The 19,246-nt window shown below is 46.0% G+C and overlaps 1 pseudogene; it reads left to right on the top strand.

The window, feature by feature from the left end:
• Window positions 1-5,389: 5,389 nt before the first annotated feature.
• Window positions 5,390-5,782, top strand: LOC121987972 (annotated as a pseudogene).
• The last annotated feature ends 13,464 nt before the right edge of the window (window positions 5,783-19,246 follow it).

Genomic DNA, 19,246 nt, shown 5'->3' with positions numbered 1-19,246 from the left:
ATTTAGGTAATGAACGATTCACGAGTAACGATCCATGCCAAAAACATTAACAAAAGGGGCATGTGATCCAAAATGCAATTCCTTTGAAAAAGTAATTTTTTTTTTATTCCAGAGTTAAAAAGAATCAAACCGCGGTCATCAAGCAACAAGCGGTGCTAGCTCAACATTGCCATCATTCCCTCGTGTGGAACACTCACCAAGGGCCGGAGGTGACACTGAGTTGGCACCGCCGTTCCTTCATGCTGAAGGCTCGTCGGAGGGCAAAGGTGGTAGGTGGCTCACCGACGATCAAGCGCGAGCTGCTACACAACCGATCGTCACATGATTGCGTGCGCAAGGGACAACAATTTTTTATTTTAACTTTTGTTTTTTTTAAATAAAATCAATTGAATCAATCAACTCCTAGTGATAATTAAGATAAACTAAATAAACCTTATCTAAAGCTTAATAAAATTATCCAGAAAAAAATCTAAAATAAAAAAATTCTAAAATGTTATTCGAACTTATTTATTTATATATATCACCATTAATAATACTAATATTATTATATATATTTCATTTTGCTTTATTTTGTTAAACTAAGTTGTATACTAAAAATTTCAAATAAACAAATTTTTATTACATTACTTAAACTTGAACTAAACAACATTAAATTATACTTTATTCCGCATAATCTTAGTTATGTGATTACTTAATTATATAACTACGATTATACATAATAACTTGAATTGATCGTACCCTTAAAGGCATGAATCAAGGAGTAAACAAGTATTACATGAACATTATAGTTTCCGCTTCATCGAAGTAGCTTTGACAGCAAGGTTGCCGAGGTAGATACTATAGAAGCTCCAAACCATATCTTGCATTTTGAATCTTTCAGAATATGTCGACAATGTCATATGCAAATCTGAATTTTGTCAAGGTTATTACAGAAAGTGGAGATCTAACTATGCATAGCTTTTGGTGGTTGACAAAGAAGTAATACACGAGGCAGTAATATAGTGGAAGAACTTACTCTATATACACCAGCAAACTACAAGGTCAAACTTGCTTAGTATAATATAAAAACAACCACAAGTTTAGTAAGGTTACAGAAGCAACAAGTAGATTAGTAAGGTTGTGAATTCTCACATAATCTCCTGAGATTACAAAAGCAGAGATCTATCATTGTTATCTATAACTTTGGTCTCATTCTTAACCTTTACATTCATCTACAAATTGGTTGCTGAGTGAAAGCTAATAAGTGCATTGAATATCTCAGATCAGGTATCACATGAAACAACTTTTGCCAAGATCAACAAGAATGGAATTTTTCATCTCATCAAAAAAAGAAAAACTAGAATGGAATTTAAATGAATGGCATGGTGGAATAAACGCATACTCTCCTATACCAAAAATGAAAAACTAGAAAAGAAAACTAACATTATTGTGCAAATCGTGGGAAATTACAAGTATCTGAGAGAGTATATTTGAACAACCAGTGACATAAGGATACGCCCAGGAGAGAACGAACGACTGCGACAGAAGGAAAAAATGGAATGAAGGTTTAATCAGTAAACACATGAGCAAAAAAAGAAAGGGAAACGTAGGCATTTGTCAAGCACATTAAAAATGGAAAGAAAATAAAAGAACTGGCTTTTTCTAAGAAACAGTGTACTAGACTTGTGTAATTCAAGAAGTTACCAGAGGAAAACTGTCAAAAATTGAGCATAATCATTATTCCATGATCAACCTTACAACCGATGGGACTGCTACCATCTGCCATAGGCATGGGCTTGCGTATTTTGGAAGTACATGGTTAGGATTCAAAGTTTAGGAGTTAACAATCCCATCAAGTTGACAAAAAAGCCTAATTCATAGATATGACCTTCAATTCCATTCTTGATAGCTTATAAGGTATTAGCCTCTTCATGAGGCATAACTCCATTACGGCCCTGACTAGATTTTGCTTACAGTTAAACTGGTGAGTAACTTAAAACAGACCTTAGTTAATATCATCTAGTAGTGAAACCAGGCAAGGTATTCCAATGACTGACACATATAATTTGTTTTTTCTCAACTTTCAACCAAATCATAAACATTGCTGAAAGTGTTGCCACGAGGTACCTAGTTAGTTAGAGGGTGATAGATTTATTACAATAGAGCGGAGATTAATTTCCAGCGGGAGCATGCCCTCGAAAAAAAACTCCTCCCATCCCCTAGCCACTTGGCGGACAGCTACAAGTTGACCCCGTGATTTATCTCCCTTCGTATAACCTGGAGATGGACTGTGAAGGGTGAACGTAATTACCTTTTGTTACGATACACACATTGCTAAAAGTGATCTTGTTATCACAATCTACATAGAAGATGCAGACCAAAATAAGTTCCCTGTAAGAAATTTCAGTAATTAAAAAAAACAATTTTCTCCACTACAACTTCAGAAAATCATATGTCCAACCATCTCTCACAACATCTACAACAAAGGTTTTGCCTTCATTTAGAATCCTTCCGGGACATTTTTAATCTAATTGTATGTATCTTAATTACTTTAACTTTAGATCCAATATTACAGATCAAATATTAACATGAAATAAAATACGCATGATAATCACTTCAACAAAAAAACTGTTATCTTATTCTTTTATACTTTCACCAAAATTTTGTCAAAAATAAAACTTGACTAGTTACAAGTTCAATTGCTACTGGGAAGAGAAAACCAACCAATGTATGAACCTAAAAAAACATGGGATGAGAAAACCAAACCAAGCATATCCTAAGCAAACTTATGAAAGTACATAAATAAACCTAATCCTTCCCACCTCAGTATCAGGCACTGTAGTCAAATATCGTGTTAATTTTTTTCATCAGTTGCCATTACGTTTTGTCTTTTACATGCAAAGATGCAGCTAATAGAATAGTTGTATTCATTATTCATAACTAAAGCAACTAGTAGAGTGTTTGTCTACTGATCCTGTCCGAAGGCTGAATCAATGGACGCTGGGCACGGAACGCTCTTCGACTACTGACGTGGCTCTTCAACTGCTAGAACGAAACTCCGGCGAACCTGCACAGAAGTCGAGCCGGGAAGGGGGTTCCCAGCAGCAACCCTCCGACGCTCAAGTCAGGTAAGCAACGATGAAAAAGGTGGCTCCCAAAGTCTCAGAATGCGTCCCTCCGGCGAAGTCTGAGGCTCTTTATATAGAGTTGTGAAGGGTTAGGGCACGCATACCGAGGTGCATATGTGTCCTCTGTCCTTTCCTCGGTATGCGGTTGTCAGAAAGCTCACCTGACCCATACCGCTACAGTCAAAGCATGTCCTCGATGGGACAGCAGAATCCCCTGTCACAAGATTTGGAGCATGGCCTACACGTGAAACATACATGCTGTCAGAAAAAGACCTCCCTTGTCCTTTCCCCTTTGCTCCAGATCTAGCGTCCGGGCGGACAACTCCCTCAACATCCGGCCGGACATATGCGGTGGTTTACTTGGGGAGATTCTCCATCACATGCTTTATGGGGACTATTAGCAGTGTTACCTTATGGCTTTGGCCGAGCGTGGGGTCCGCTCGGCCCACGACCTTTTCCCCTGAGCGTCGGAACCCTGCTTTCGACAGGGCGCCTTTAACCATCAGCTGTATATCGTCCGGTCGGCAAGCCGATCGGACCCATCCCTCTCCGGGCGTTCGATTCCATCGGCCGGTCGGACGTCCGGTCGGACCCTGCCCTCTCCGGACGGACGACTACCACTATGGCTTCCACGTGGCGTTGACTTCCCATGGCGGGGCCCCCTGCTCTTACTACCGGATCACTTGCCTCCCCTTCAAGTCTAGTCGAAGGAGGCGAATAGTCCGACTGACTGGACTAAGAATCCGGCCGAGCGGTTCCTCCGTGCTTGTATCATCCGCTCGGCCAACCATAGAGGTAGCCTAAGCGAATCAACAATGGTCTTCACCGGATCTCCTCGTATTCTGCGCCAATCTTCGACATTAAGGTTGAGCACGCTTTCATTAAATGCTCCGAATGCTTGAATGCCACGTGGAGCACTGTCATCGGTGTACGGCGGCGGTAGCATGATATTTTGACGTGATCGAAGCAATTCGAAATGGACGGTTAGATGCATGCTTTGATTCCCGTGACCTGGATCCGACGGTTGAGGCCGCCCGGCCTTCACCCTATAAATTCTTCATTTCCTTCTCTCCCTCACTCGCCTCCGCGACTTCTGCTACTGCCCTCTGCGCTTTGGAGCTCCGGCGATCTTGTTTATGCCCTCCAACGCTCTCCGGCGCCTTTCCTTAATCCCTCTCCCTGCAGTAAGGTTTTATATCTTTCCTCCCTCTTTTCCGGTGTCTCATTCGCATTTCTCTCCCTAGCTCCAATCTTTGAAACTTCTTTTCTTCGTCAGTTGTTTTCCTCTGGCCTTTCCGCTCCTTTTTTTATTTCTTCCGACCGGATCATGGCCAGTTCTTCTTATCCCGAAGAACAATTCCTCGGCCCATGGTATACTACCATGCGGTCCCGATTCGAACAACGGGATTTCGATATTTTGACAGACAATTTCGAAATCCCCGAGGATTTCGAAGTTCGCCTTGCTGGTCCCTCCGCTCGGCCAAACAGACCGCCGCGCGGCGCTTTCTGTGTCTTTCGCGACCAATTTACCGCTGGTCTACGGTTTCCTGTACATCCCTTCATAGTAGATGTCTGTAATTATTTTGGTGTGCCGCTCGGCAGTTTAGTACCCAATACCTTCCGTCTCCTCTGTGGCGTTGTTGTTTTGTTTAAGATTCACAACATCCCCCTCCGACCGGAGGTCTTCTTTTATTTCTACTACCCTAAGCAAGCCGAGCCGGGCACCTTTATGTTCCAAGCTCGACCCGGCTTGGTCTTTTTCAACAAACTACCCACCTCCAATAAACATTGGAAGGACTATTATTTCTACATCCGCATGCCCAATCAGCCGAACTTCCCGACCCAGTGGCAGGTCAGTCTGCCTCCTACTCCCGAGTTGAAGAAATTCAAGACCCGACCGGATTATCTTCATGCCGCAAATGTACTAGCCGGTTTGCGACTTGACATCAACAAACTTCTTCACGAGGGAGTGATGTACATTTTCGGGCTGAGTCCTATACGGACCCCACTTCCGACCGGCTTCGATAAGAATTTTGCTTGGGCATTTGCTTTAATTGCTAACTGATTTCTTCTCCTTTCCATGCAGCTAACATCGTCATGGACTCGGTGATGGCCGGCGTTACGAAGAGAAAGCGTGGCGTTGCATGTTAAGGAAATGGGCGGGTATTCGGTGGTCGGTTCTCACGAAGGAAGGCGGCACCGTGAATCGGCCGCTCGAGCCTCTGGTGACGGAACTATCCTCAGGGAACCGGCGTGGTTCAACGATGAAGCCGTGCAACGTGATGCTGGACTCCGCCCTCAACGCCAAGCTGGGAGATTTCGGCCTCGCGAGGCTCGTCGGCCACGACAGGGGATCGCAGACGACGGCGGCCGCCGGGACGATGGGGTACCTGGCGCCGGAATGCGTCGCCGCCGGGAAAGCCGGCAGGGAGTCCGACGTGTACAGCTTCGGGGTCGTGATGCTGGAGATCGCTTGCGGGAGGCGACCGGCCGAGAGTGACGTCAGGCTAGTGGAGTGGGTGTGGGGGCTCTACGGCCGGAGAAGGGTTCTGGAGGCGGCCGACGGGAGGCTACGGGGTAAGTTCGACGGGGAGGAGATGGAGAGGATGATGGTGGTCGGCCTCTGGTGCGCGCACCCGGATTACGAGATGCGGCCTTCATGAAGCAGGCGATAGCGAGATAATTCCGGCGGTGGGCCGTTGCCGGAGCTCGCCAGCGATGCCGGTGCTGAAGTTCTACGCGTCGGCGAAGGAGAAGTGCAGGTCGAACACAGCGTCGGCGGCGAGAAGTCGACGAAGTCAACGTCACGGTATAATACCACCACTCCGGAAGAATCTGCTATCTCGGCGATGGAGAAAAGATTGAGGCGGGGCTGGAGTTGAAGATAAAGGAGCTGACGGAGCAGCTCGACCGAGAGAAGGTGGGCCGCTCGGCCGACACGGAGAAGATTGAGCATCTGAATGAGGCCCTCACAAGCTCCCAGGCGGCCTTCAAAGAATACCAGGATGCCGAGCCGAGCCGAGTGGCTGCTCTTCAACAAAACCACATCCGATCGCCTGAATTCTCGGAGAAAATTTGCGAGCGGATGTACTCAGCTTTCGACTTGGCCATTACGGCCACCATGACCTATCTGAAGTCGAAGGGCCTTCTTCCGGAGTCCACCAATATTCCAGCCGGCGATCAGGTGGAGCTCCTGAGCAATATTCCGAGGGACCTCTACGACTATATTGAGTAATTATTGTAATTTGGCCGCTCGGCTGAATATGAACCTTTTTTGTACTTAGGCCACTCGGCCCAAGGTTTTAATTTCAATGAAATGCTTTCCTTTCGTGCACTCTATCTTCTTGCACTTTGTCCCTTTGCTAATATGTGTGTTACCCGCTCGCCTATTATCCTACCTTCGGCATATGCCAAGCCCTTCCGATCGGACAACTATCATTCTGTGTTGCTATCAAGAGTCGCTCGCTATAGACCGACCAGAACCTTTGTGCCTTGAGTCCGAGCGGAACTTTGAATCGGTCGAACGATATCGGCGGAGAATACGGATAATCGCAGTTTCGACGATATTCCGCTCGGATTATTTATAGACGCCGGCTCGTCTCTCGGCATTTAACGTCGGAGCTCGACGGTCTTCCGTTCGGATTATTTATAGACGCCGGCTCGTCTCTCGATATTTAACGTCGGAGCTCGACGGTCTTCCGCTCGGATTATTTATAGACGCCGGCCCGTCTCTCGATATTTAACGTCGGAGCTCGACGGTCTTCCGTTCGGATTATTTATAGACGCCGGCTCGTCTCTCGATATTTAACGTCGGAGCTCGACGGCGCGGATATTTATAGCCGGTCGGCGCGGCTCTCGATCTTTAACGACGGAGCTCGTCGGTCTTCCGTTCGAATTATTTATAGACGTCGGCTCGTCTCTCGATATTTAACGTCGGAGCTCGACGGCGTGGATATTTATAGCCGGTCGGCGCGGCTCTCGATCTTTAACGACGGAGCTCGTCGGGCTTTTAAGCCTAATTTTGGACAACGTTTACCTGGCCGAATCGGCACAGGGTCTTCGGAATTGAGCCTTTGGCTCATACAATATACCTCCGGCTTAGCAGCTCAGGGCCTTCGTTGTCGAGCGCTTGGCTCAGATAATTTACCTCCGGCCGAGCGGCACGAGGCCTTCAGATACTATACCTCCGGCTGAGCAGCTCGGGGCCTTCGTTGTCGAGCGCTTGACTCAGATAATTTACCTCCGTCCGAACGGGCCTTCTATACCTCCGGCCAAGCGGCTCGGGGCCTTCGTTCTCGTCGGCGATGCCTTATATTTGTTCTCTTGATTTTCATTTCTGCATTTCAAGTATTCAGTTGAAAAAGCACAGGATGATTTACATTGGCACACCTTTCACCCGCCGGTAAAGTGGAGGCGGTTCGCTCCACGGCTATCTAGGCTGACCGTCTTCATCCTCCGGATAATCTGGCGGCGGAGTTTTCGATGACTTTGAAGGACCTACCCACGGAGCTTGAAGCTTGCCGCGTCGCCGGCTTGACTTTCTTCAGACGGATCATGACACGGAATGATACAGGAATAGCCGGTTGTAGTTTTGCTTCATCCGTTCTTGATCGCCATCACCGACGGATGCCTTGGCTCGCTCCTCGTCAACCAAATCCAGCTCCATGTTCCTCCGCTCGGCGTTGCCTTCATCGTAACTTAGGACCCGGACGGACTCGACGCCGACTTCAACCGGAATGACCGCTTCGCCGCCGTACACCAGATGGAAAGGTGTGACGTCAGTTCCTTCCTTAGGAGTCGTTCGGATGGCCCATAAAACGCCCGGCACTTCATCTACCCAACTTCCTCCTAAATGATCGAGCCGAGCGCGCAGAATACGAAGAATTTCCCGATTGGCTACTTCGGCTTGACCGTTGCTTTGGGGATAGGCTACAGATGTGAAGTGCTGTTCAATGCCGAAGCTTTGGCACCAATCTTCGAGAATTTTGCCTGTGAATTGCCGTCCGTTGTCGGAAATCAGTCGACGAGGGATGCCGAACCGACATATGATGTGCTGCCATATAAATTTTTTAACCATCTGTTCGGTGATCCTGGCTAGCGGCTCGGCTTCCACCCACTTGGAAAAATAATCAACCGCCACTAGCAAAAATTTCCGCTGCCCGGTCGCCATCGGGAACGGACCAACGATATCCATTCCCCATTGGTCGAACGGACATGAAACTGTTGATGCCTTCATTTCCTCTGCCGGTCGGTGGTAGGAATTATGGTACTTCTGGCACGACAGGCATGTTGATACGGTCCGAGCGGCGTCTGCTTGTAGGGTTGGCCAAAAGTATCCAGCTAGCAAGATCTTCTTATCCAATGATCATCCGCCCGGATGACCTCCGCATGATCCTTGATGTACTTCTTGGAGAATGTAAGCTGAGTCTTCCGAGCTTACACATTTCAACAGCGGACGTGAGAATGCTTTTTTGTAAAGCTGATCGCCGATGAGTGTGAACCAACCGGCTCTCCTTCTTAGTAGTTGGGCCTCATTCCGGTCGGCCGATGTAGCTCCCGAGCGGAGGAACACTATGATGGGTGTCCTCCAGTCGCTTGGAAACGTGAGGCCTTCCATCCGGTCGACGTGCGCCACCAGCCGTACTTTTTCAATTGGTTGCTGAATGGCGACCGACGTTATTGAGCTTGCGAGTTTGGCTAACTCATCGGCTGCTTGGTTTTCTGCTCTGGGTATCTTCTGGACGATAACTTCTCTGAAATTGACTTTAAGTTTCCCAAATGCATCAGCATAGTGCTTGAGCCGGGCGCTGTTAATTTCAAATGCACTAGAGAGTTGCTGCGTGGCCAATTGCGAATCAGAATGAAGCGTTACCCGACCGGCGCCAACATGCTGAGCTGCCTGCAATCCGGCTATGAGGGCCTCATACTCTGCTTCATTGTTGGTAGCTTTATAATCCAATCGGACGGATAGATGCATCTTCTCTTCTTGAGGTGAGAGCAGCAATACTCCAATCCCACTCCCGAGACGAGTGGACGACCCATCCACATATATTCTCCACATAGCTTCCGGCTCTGGCCTTTGCACTTCGGTCACAAAATCAGCCAAGGATTGCGCTTTGATCGCCGAGCGGGGCTGGTATTGGATGTCAAATTCACTTAGTTCTGTCGTCCACTTGGTGAGCCGTCCGGACGCTTATGGATTCAACAGTACTCTTCCCAGTGGACTGTTCGTCCGGACTATAATGGTGTGAGCCAAGAAATATGGTCGAAGGCGCCGAGAGGCTAGAATCAGAGCGAAGGCCAACTTCTCGAGCCCAGTGTAACGAGATTCAGCATCTTTTAAAATGTGGCTCAGAAAATACACCGGCTGCTCTTCGCCGCTCTCCCTCACAAGTGCTGAGCCTACAGCATGCTCAGTTGAAGACAGATAAATATAAAGTGACTCACCCCCGATCGGCTTAGCAAGTACAGGCAGGGAATTAAGATATGTCTTCAATTCTCCGAACGCTCGGTCGCATTCTTCATCCCACTGAACTTAGCCTTGCGCAGATCTTGAAGAATGGTAGGCTCGGTCGACGGTTTTGGAGATGAATCTGACAAAGCGGTTAACCTTCGCACTTCTCTTGTATTTCTTGGAGGTGGCATATCTTGTAGAGCTTTCACCTTCCTGGGATTGCTTGATTCCCGTTCGGTCACTATATACCCGACGCCCTCCTTTTGCTCGAGCAGGCACAGGGATTTAACTGACTCCGTACTTACGCGTTGGAAGGTTTCCTCCGTGTCCTTGAAGAGATTGGCGCTCGGACGGACTTAATGAGAATGTCGTCACATAAACTTCTAGATTCCGATCTGCTCTCTAAACACTTTATTCATCAAACGTTGGTATGTGGCTCCGCGTTCTTGATCCGACGACATCACATTATAGCAATAGGTGTCGGCGTCGCGGTGACTTTATCTTGATCTTCAGGCGGCTTGGTGATAACCACGGTAGGCGTCGGCGTCAGATTAATTCATGACCGGTAGTAGAATCCACCGGTGATCTATTCGAGCGGGGATAAAATCTTTGGGGCATGCTCTGTTTAAGTCCCGAAAGTCGATGCAGACTCTCCATGTTGCCGGCTTAGAGACTAATACTCGTTGCTGACCGGCTCGGGGCGTACTTCTCGTATATGGCTGCCTCCGAAGTTTCTCGACTTCCGCCGGATGATGGCATTACGCTCGAAATCCCTTTTCTACCTTTTGGTCGGCGTCCGGTCGGACATGTAACTCGTCTTCGCTATGCTCGGCGAAATTCGGCTCGTGTGTCGACCAGACGAAGACATCATGATTCTTTTGGAGGCATTGGATCAGTTCTTCTTTCTGTTTCTCCTCCAGATCGGACGCAATAAAAGTCGTGGACTCCAATCGGGTCGGATGAATCTGCACTTCCTCTTTTTCTTCATAAATTAAAGAGGGTGGCTTTTCAGTGATGGCATTCACCTCGATTCAGGGCGCCTTTCGAGCGGAGTTGGATTCGGCTCGGACCATCTCGATGTAGCATCGCCGAGCCGCTAACTGATCTCCCCGTACTTTTCCCACCTTGTCTTCGACGGGGAACTTCATCTTCTGGTGGAAGGTTGAGACGACCGCTCGGAATTCGCTGAGCGCCGGTCGCCCCAAAATGATGTTGTAGGAAGAGGCTTTCTCCAGAGAGGTAGCACAACTAACTTACCCGATTGACTGAACTTCATTCCTTGTAAACCCGTAGAGAGGTGTCGTCATGGATAGAACTCAGCCTCGATCGATTTGCGGTGATCAACGCCTTCTTGAATATGATGTTGACCGAGCTCCTGTGTCAACAAATATGCGGTGAATAGTGTAATTTGCTATTACCGCTTTAATGAACAGAGCGCCGTCGTGGGCACTTGACTCCTTCTAAGTCCCCGGGCCCAAAGTGATTTCCTGGCTGCAACCAACCGCGTGGATCTGGAGCTACCGGACGCCCGTCTTTCTGGCTCGGTTGGAGTCACCTCCGGTCGGCCCACCAGCAATAACGTTGATCTCGCCCCGAGAAGTATTGCTCCTATTTTGCTCTTCCCGAGTGGATGGTCGGGACCGATCTCTGGACGCTCGGCGATTCTCCTGTCTTGGAGATCGGTGTCGATCGGGCGTCTGTTGATGTCGCCTCTCGGTGCGGGTCCGGTCGGCTTCATGGATCCTTTGTCTCCTGTCGATGGAAGGAGACCGTCGTTCGACACTCCTGGGAACGGGATTAGCCACGAAGGGAAGACTTCGACAATCCCTCGTGTTGTGCGTGTCCGTCCGGTGGAAGGAGCATAACATAGGGGTCCATTTCTTCTTTGGCTTGCTCCGAGCGGCAGATACTTCTTGCACTTGGGACCTCGCACGAGGGGAGCGGATTGCTTCGACCCTTGGTCCTTTCGGCGGTTGATGAGCGGCGAAGGGTTTCCGCTCGGCAGGTGGAGCCCGTTCGGTTGGTGTTTCTTTTTTCCTGGCCGCTTGCGCTTCCTCCACGTTGATGTATTCATTGGCTCGGTGTAGCATGGGATCATAATCTCGGGGCTTTCGAATGAGTGATCGGAAAAATCGCCACCGCGACCTTGCGTGAAGGCATTCATCATCGTTTCCGGTGGCCGTTGGAATGTCCATTGCCACCTTGTTGAACCGCTGGATGCTCGCAGCGATTCTCTCGGCTCTTGCTTGATGGCGAATAGTCTCACGCTCTAACGTCTGCTGCTAGCGAAGTGGTGGAGGAAGGCCGTTCGAGTCCTTGAAGCTTGTGATGGATCCGTCAGGCAACCTCCGAAACCACCGTTGAGCCGATTCCAGAGAGTGGTAAGAAAGACTCGGCACTTTACTCCATCCGTATATTGATGGGCGTAGCTGTTATCAAACTTACCCGGATGATCATCGGGTCCGTTGTTCCATTGTACTCGCCCGATCGTCGGAGGCACGTAGTGCTAGGCGGAGGGTCTCGTAGAATAGCCTCGAAAATTGACGATTGATCCGCTCGGGATCGTCCGCTGGGGCTTTCCCTTTACGTCGTCTCGCTTAGGCATTTCATCGAAGAAGATCCTCTATCTCTTCGAGATGCAGGGGTGCGAAATAAGACCCGATGGAATGCGAGTGGCTTGAGGTGCTTCCGCTCGGCCACCCGCAGATGTTGCTTGTTGCTCGGCTCGGCGGATGCTTTGTTTTGCTCCCAAGTTTGCGGCCCTTATCTCGACGGGCGTCGAGTTCTTCCGTCAGCGTCACCGTGTGTTGTCGTCCGGCCTCATCCATTGTTTCGGTCGGATGCGAGGCGTTCCACAGGCGCAGTGATCTGTCAGAATTTGAATCGATGAATGACTGGCACGGGCGCTCTTCGACTCTTGACGTGGCTCTTGTTGCTAGAGCGAAGCTCCGCGAACTGCGAAGTCGGCAGGAAGGGGTTCGGCGGCGACCCTCCGGCAAGTCAGTAAGCAGCGATGAAAAGGTGGCTCCCAAAGTCTCGAACGCGTGAAGTGAGGCTCTTTATATAGAGTTGTGAAGGGTTAGGGCACACATACCGGTGCGTATGTGTCCTCTGTCCTTTCCTCGGTATGCGGTTGTCGGAAAACTCATACTGCTACAGATCAAGCATGTCCTCGATGGGACAGAAGAATCTCCTGTCACAAGATTTGGAGCATGGCCTAAACGTGAAAGAGAAAGACCTCCCTTGTCCTTTTCCCTTTGCTCCGGATCTAGCGTCCGGACAACTCCCTCAACATCCGGCCGGACATATGCGGTGGTTTACTTGGGGAGATTCTCCATCACATGCTTTATGGGGACTATTAGCAGTGTTACCTTATGGCTTTGGCCGAGCGTGGGGTCCACTCGGCCCACGACCTTTTCCCCTGAGCGTCGGAACCCTACTTTCGACAGGGCGCCTTTAACCATCAGCTGTATATCGTTCGGTCGGCAAGCCGATCGGACCCATCCCTCTCCGGGCGTTCGATTCCATCGGCCGGTCGGACCCTGCCCTCTCCGGACGGACGACTACCACTATGGCTTCCACGTAGCGTTGACTTCCCATGGCGGGGCCCCCTGCTCTTACTACCGGATCATCTACCATACTCTAAAGTAAGCAGTAGAATGCTTGTTTCATGATTGCACATCTTTTGACAAAGTTGTATTCTCCAAAACATCATTAATAGAAAGAAAGTTGTATTCAATGATCAAATAACTTGGTAAAAGATAATTTTTTTTGACGTGTATAGTAGTGCTAAAAATATCAACCTACAAACCTTAGTAAAGAAGATTGTCAAATTGAGCAATAATTTGCAATGGCATAGTTGGGAGATAACTTGAAGGTAGATAGGAGTAGAGTGTCAGTACAGCAAACTTCAGAGAACCACTAATGAGGCAAGAATTCTCATTGTCACTCTACAACTCAAGAAAAACTTTGTTGAAAGTCAAGTGTACAAAGTGTGAACCATCCTCAACCCCTGGCAGTTCAAGCTCTCCCAATTTCATAGACTAAAGAAGTTAAATAGATGCATATGCTAACAGAATACTTTGCTTGTTCCAACATAAATTCAGTGCAAAACCATAGGAAAAGTCAGCAAGAACATCAGCATACATTCTACTATATATATAAAAAAAAAAATACTACTGGAAGCATACCAGTAGTCCACCAAAAGCTCCATCAAGCAATATCCTGTTCCAAGAATCAAAGTATTTGTTGACAGAAAATTTTGCTTTGGCTGCCAGACACAAAGAAGCAGCTGCCATGACCAAGAAATAGAAGATAAATCCTGCCAAGCCAGTAAATCCCCATATCCCAGCAACCACACCACCTATGATAGACAAGAAGGTTCGACTGCAAAACAAATAAATCTATCAAACATCCGATGACATAGTGAACAATCCTATGTAGAAAACAAACCTTATATAAACTCGCAATGATATATTAACAGCCCGAGAAAAAGATCCCATTATAAAGGAATAAATATCACCTGATCAAATCCTTGCTGGTTTCCCACTATTTATCAAGGCATAGAGAAAATAGCATAGAACTATCAATGCAAGGAGACAAAAGGCAATGATTATTTTAAAATCCAGTGGCCGGAGAATTCCACCAAACTGAAACAGAGTAAACAAACTTCCAATGTTTCTAATAAATTGATTGAGAAGAAACATTGTAGAAGAATGCATTCAACGTCTAGGCCTCCATCGATCAACGGAAACTTCAGATTAAAAATTATCAAAAAAAAACTATGCATGTATAAGTTCTCATCCTGCTCTTCTTCCTACATCCACAAAAGGACTGAAAGCTGCAATCACATGCATGAATTTGCTGAAAAGAAAGAAAATGAAAACGTCATCCTATCACAAATATGTAAAATAATCAACAATAAAAAAAAACAAATCAAATTTTAACGCTCTTGGCAGATCTTAGTCGCAATCACAAAGTAGCCTGAAGGCATCACCTGTAATAGACTGACGATGCTGCTCAAGATGGGCAAATCATCTTCGGAGCCCTTGGTGGAGGTTCTGAGTTCTCCTTCCCCAGCCATGGCCAGTATTCACTTACCCGCAGTGGCAACCCAGGTTCAGAGACAGCGTACAGGTTTCGTCGACCTGAGAAGTAGTGCGTTGGATATGAACGACTCTGCCCTCGTCAGTGAATGACAGTGACGACTCGTCACTGTCATTCCCGATCCCCCAACTGGTTAGGCGTGTCAACCAAGGACACGACTCGCCACGATAAGCCTCTACGGCCCATTTAGTGCTAATCTAATATTACGGCCCAGCCCATGTATCTTGCTCGGCGTTAAACAGATTTATTTCCCATTTTTTTTTGAAAAAATGTCATTTAAACTTATTAGAAGTGAGGGATGGACAAAGTGAATTATAAATATTATTTTCCTTTTTTCTAGAATTTCTTTTAAAAAATATGAACTAAAATATCAGTAACCACTTTGCTTTAATAACCTTTTTATTAATAAACTCATGACAAAAGATGGTGATTCAAAATAGCATGTCAGAACCTTGTGTGCATTAGTGACCTTTGCCAATAAATCATGAGATTTTAATTAAGAAAATAGAAAATATTTTCTACACAGTATGTTCATTCCTATTTTTGCTAATCTAAATATCCAACTCTTCAACTATTTTAAAGATAGAACGATTTTAACTATTTTAAAGATAAAACAATCTACTCTATAAAAAATTTTTACCAACCACTTGGATAAATTGAAAAATGCTAAAATCTATTCAAGCAACTAGTTTTTTTAGAATTATCGTCCCATTGAAAAAATATATATATAATACGTCACAATTAAAATTTAATCCTTAAATATCTTATTAATTATCTAGAGGACTTAACCCGGGGAAAATATTTTCATTCCTAGCTTAGTCATCCCATGAACCCAACTTTGATTATGAAAGAGTTCATCAACTTTCAGTTTGTATCATCAATCGAACACATATCAGAAACACAAGTGCAAACCAAGTTACCATGGGGAACTGTTAGCTCCTTGATTTGATGGCATGGTTGGACATAAGGATTAACTCATTGCTCCTTAGATCCAGTATAGTGGACATGTGCGCAAAGCATGCCAAGCAACGGATGAATTTGTGGTAGCGCACGAGGGTTGTCCAAGCACAAGTCGAACAGGAGGTCGACTTGACAGTGGTGATCAGATGCAAAGGTTGGACGTGCGAAATCTGAACATTTGACCAAGCATGACTTGCGGAAACGTGAGACATGGCATGCAACAGGTGCATGCAATGCAGCATGAAGAATGATGCAACAAAGTGACTATTCAGCCCAAGCCCATGAAATAGAACCATGGACCAAGCACAAGAGTGCATGCTGGCCTTTGACATGGTGTCAAAGCAACAAATGATATGGATGGCAGTTTGGGACATGTGGTATGGTAGTTGAGAAAACTACCATGCAACTGCTTGTAACCGTCATGACAACTTCTGCCTATGAATTATAAATAGGCATGGTTGGGCAATGACAAAGGGACATGAAAGGAATGTATGAGCAATCTGTTAAAAAAGTTCACTTGTAATCCTTTAGTATTAATACAAAACGTTGGAAGTTTTTTCTTGTATGTTGACTTGTTTTTACTGGTGCTTATCTAGTGCATTTTCTAGCACATCGGTGGTGCAATTATAGGCTAAATCAAGAGGGGTACTTGGTTGCCGCATAGGAAATTTCTAAGGTAGAAATTACCCTGTGATAGAAACTCATCGAAAATGTGGAAGATTTACTTGAAACGTGCATTTCATCCACAAAAGTTTTAGATGCTGGAAAATTGTAACTAGACTACAGAGATGGTTCACTAAGATGGGGAGGGAGTTTGATTCACTGCTGGGGGCTTTGTTTCATAAGGTTTCGCAAACACCTCCTCCCTTTGGGGGCGGTTTGCATACAAAACCGAGAAGATGAACCGAGAAGATGAGACAAAGCTTGACTCCAGCGGAGATAAGGTCTAGTCCGGCATTCATCACGCGGAGATCAAGCTCCAGCTGGGGGCAAAAGAAAGTTGTGATCAAGTCAAAAGTTTCTTTCACGGATTGGCAGTTCTGAAGGCTGATCAGGAATGACATGTAGTGATCATGAGCGCAACTCACATTTACAGCTGCAGCCAACTGCTTGTAAATGTCGGGAGTCACCCTACCAGGAGTGGCACAGAGTTCTGAATCAGAGACGATGCAAGTGTAGTTTTGCCAAACCTGAAATCACCCACAAACGGATTGGATATGAGCAAGGTAATAACAGACAGTTTGTATGATCGTCAGAGTCATGGAAATCATCTTGAAACTAAAGTAATATGGATATGATTGCTACTGAATTTTCAAACACTTGCTAAATGAGAAAGGGAATAATTGGCAGCCGACACACATACCATTGAGGAATTCACCAATGAAACCTCTTCAGGATTGCAGTGTCGGTCATGAAGGCTAGAATCATAAGGAGAGCAGAGAGATGGCATCAGAAGACGATGGCATCAGAAAGATGTGGATCTAACTTAAGAATATATCACAGTGTTAACCACATTAACGAGCTGGACGATGACTTCTTTACTCTGGTACAATGTCAGATTTTTGGGTTGCTCATCAATGCAAGGAAGAATACTGCTAAGCGAAGTCTCTGCTTGAGAATTGTGGACCCATTCATCCATTGCAGCACAAGCATCCCCCACGGCACTGAGACGAAAGAACAGAAGGAAAGAGGAAATAAGCTCTCAAATTTCAGCTTAACTGGCTACTATAATTTTACTCAGACAACATATCATTGCTGCATTTGAAAAAAAAAACACACTATGTAACAGACTAGCAAAGTAGCAAGTGTATAAGGTCTTGATAGGAGCATGAAATCATCATCTAATTACAAAAGATAACTCAGTTTAGTATGAGAATCTGAAACATTAGGGTTTGTTTCATGGATTAATATATTCCCACATGAAATATATTAATGTGGGGCCCGATAAGACTAGGCAATCAAAAGTCAAGTGGACGTGACAGGCAAGGGCAGTCAATAGTCAAGGGAATCTGACAATCAAAAGTTAAGAGAAGGTGACAGTCAAGAGAAAGAGGGAGTTGTACCGCCTCACGTCATCAGACGTATAATTTCTAGTCGGGCACAAGCAAGACAGGTCCCCCAGATCTGAGATGTAAGATGGAACTTGTGCTATTCCTGACCTGTCCTCGATTTATCGGACCTCCCCAGCTCGGACCGTATAACCAGGCCTGGTACTTTTACTAAGATAACTCCCGACTGGCACTTTAGCGATCAAGTCGTGAAAAATAGGTTCCTCGTCACAGCTCATCCTCCTCATCAAGACTCAAGTCGGGTGACATATCTGAGCGGTCAGCCCGAGTTGTCTGTAGCTACACCCGGACGGGGTAGAAAGCACTAAGAACAACAATGTCAAGGAATAACTGTCATACGTCAGGGAATATTTCAATGGTCTGCTGTCACTTGCGAATGAAACCTCCTTCCACCAATAAGAGGCCATCGTACACCCTCTCTCACCCGACAGGTCCTGACACCCGATATTCTCTGACAACATGAAGGCTTTAAAGGTACTCAGCGTCATATAAAAAGTGAGGTCCTCTTTCTTAGCCAGGTACGCGCACATTCACACTCGTCTTCTACAGTTCTTTTTTCCTTTATACACTTTTCTTCTGGGGGAAAAGTACCTGACTAGAGCGTCGGAGAGCCTACGCAGGGGACTTTTTTTTTTTCTGATTTCTAGTCTCTAACACTCTGTATGCTTGTCTAAGTGTACGCAGAGTCTGAGTACCGCCGGTTTCGTCACCATTGTCCCTGTGTTCCATTTGGGGACCCATTATTCCGGTGCACATATGATAAGTGTGTCAAAGTCGCCTCTCCGTCAACACTAACACCATCTCAGTCGGCCTTCATTTGACTCAGATTCCGGATAGGATCAACCGTCCCCACCAAGTTATAGTTTAGATCAGAACGGGCGGTTAAATGTTGCCCAGAGGCCGCTGGAAGTGGGTAAGTGTCTAGGTTGTCGGACACTGAGCAGGGGCGGTCTCCAGCCGCCCGCTCTGACCCAAACTATAACCTAATGGGGATGGTAAACGTAAGAAGAAATCGTAACCAATTGTGATCGGATCATAGTTACGATCTGACCGCAATTAGGAGTAGTTCATTCCCTGGTCCACTTATTTGTGAACCAAGAGATCTGTTCCCGTGATCCCGGGCACACTAGGGCGTAGAAATCTCAAGCACAACATAAGTGACAAGATAATAATGACATTGTTAAAACATCTAGGGTTAATTTCCATCAAAGATATTTGTTCAGCATAATTAATTTCAAAAAATTCAGTTGCAATTGTTGAGCAACTTGGCATTTCTCAAATTTACTCCGTTGCTGACGAAAATTTTCTGTAAACCAATTCCAAGAGCTAGAAATTTGAATTAGAAAAAAATGACAACAACTACGATGTAATAAGAGCTATTTTATTAGTAGACGAAATATAAGTCAAATCGGTTTATTTCAGAATTAATCGAGTGTAAGATCTCGATATCTAATATAAAAAAAATGGAGATGAAGTGAGTAAGACTTGGATATCTAGGTTAACAAAAATAAATGGGGTTGAAATGAGCCCTTAAAAGTATAGTGCAACTA

Source organism: Zingiber officinale, chromosome 5B, assembly GCF_018446385.1.
Source record: "Zingiber officinale cultivar Zhangliang chromosome 5B, Zo_v1.1, whole genome shotgun sequence".
Lineage (NCBI taxonomy): Eukaryota > Viridiplantae > Streptophyta > Magnoliopsida > Zingiberales > Zingiberaceae > Zingiber > Zingiber officinale.
This window is presented reverse-complemented; position numbering and strand designations above follow the sequence as displayed.